Below are 1,752 nucleotides of genomic sequence, written 5' to 3'. Positions count from 1 at the left end.
TTATATCTACCAATGAAGTATTATTTAGCCATAAAGAAGAAATTATGTTGCTTGTAGAAAAATGAATAGATCATCACTTAAGAGAAGTAAGCCAATAAAGATAAGGTTGTGTGTTTTCTCTCATATGTTGCGGTTGTTCTTAAAAGATAAATATAAGTAAACAGAGGATCATTAATACATAGATAGATACTTATATATACGTATGCATATCTGAACATGATTGTTTTTATTAATAAGTTTTTTTATTGTGAAAATACCATACAGAGGGGTTACAATTACATGAGCAAGACAATGAGTACATTTCTTATCAAGCATTGTTGCCTCCTCCTTTGTTTTCTCTTACTATCCCTGCTCTCTCATCCACCCTCGGCCCACCCGGTACTGTCTGCCCCCGCCCTGAACATGATTCTATTGTGGAACTATTTACAGGGATTAGAGAAAGGAACAAAAAGAGAATATCATAGTGTGGACAATCTACTGTGTGCCTGTGAATAAAAATAGAAAAATAATACTCAAAGCTCTTGCATAGCACATGGAAGTGGGGATGAAAAAAAGTGGAAATAAGTGAAGAGTCCATCTGATTGAAAACACTGCATATGCATATGTGAAATGCATTGGTGAAACTCCTTTGAGAAATTAGCAAAAAGTGAATGACAGAAATGCAAAACAGATAATATCCTGAGTATCAGTACTAGCAGGAGAGAAACATTGAAGGAAGATGATAAAGAAAGTAAATATGGTTAATATACAGTATATCCTCATACGTGTATATGTGGAAATGAACAATATAGCTTATTAAGATTGATTTGAGAAAGGGGATGGTGAATAATTAAGAATGATCAATCGGGTGAGTTATCAAGACACATTTTATACATAAATAAACATGTCAAAATGATCCTCTTGTATAATTGTTAATAATTTATAAAAACTTAGCTTGCTTCTGCAGCACATATCCTAAAATTGGAACTATACAGAGGAGATTAGCTTAGCCCCTCTGCTAGAAATTTGTGAGGCATTCCACATTTTTCATATAAAATAATATTTATCAATATGAATTCCAGGAAATGGAAACAAGAGGGTTTTTTTCTTTATTGTTGTTTTTGTTTTCTTTCTGTCTCACTTGTTCATTTATCTGTCTCAGAGGGCAAAAGGAGCACAGAAATGGAGGCGCAAAAGGTGAACAAATGAAGCAATGGTAGTCACTAGACACTATGTTGAAAATGAACTATACAACTTGTGTGTGGGGATGGGAGTAAAAAACTGGGAGACATTGTGGGAAGGGGTAACATTATTCCAAAAGAATTGTACTTTCTACCTGACTTATGAAACTGTAACCCTTCATAATAACAGTAAATAAAAACTGTGAAAAGAAGAAAAAAACTTCAGGATATGAATGTACTATGTAATAATTTGATTTTGCTTCTAATTTTTAAAATACAGAGTTAAAAATACTTACTGGGTGGATTACAAGCATCATGGTGCTACATGAATAACATTTTTAATGACAGAAAATTAGAGAAAAAGCCATCTATCGAGGCTGAAGCTTAAAATTCTCTTTAAGCACCTCTCAAAAAATTGAATATATGTTTAGCATGTAAGGAGCATTTTTCTATGGTTGAATACGTTCATCTAATTGTCAATGAAAAAAAGCACATGGGCTGGGGGTTTAGCCCAGCGGAAGGGCGCCTGCGTGGCGCGCACAAGGCCCTGGGTTTGGTCCTCAATCCTGTAGGGGGAAAAAAAAGCTACAAA

The 1,752-nt window shown here is 34.3% G+C and overlaps 1 pseudogene; it reads left to right on the top strand.

The window, feature by feature from the left end:
• Nucleotides 1–934: 934 nt before the first annotated feature.
• LOC122098639 lies at nucleotides 935–1,027 on the top strand (annotated as a pseudogene).
• Nucleotides 1,028–1,752: the final 725 nt, after the last annotated feature.

The sequence above is a fragment of the Dipodomys spectabilis genome, unplaced genomic scaffold (assembly GCF_019054845.1).
Source record: "Dipodomys spectabilis isolate Male_0828 unplaced genomic scaffold, ASM1905484v1 ptg000482l, whole genome shotgun sequence".
Taxonomy (NCBI): Eukaryota; Metazoa; Chordata; class Mammalia; order Rodentia; family Heteromyidae; genus Dipodomys; species Dipodomys spectabilis.
Note: the sequence above shows the minus strand (reverse complement) of the source record. Positions and strands in the feature narration are given on the sequence as shown.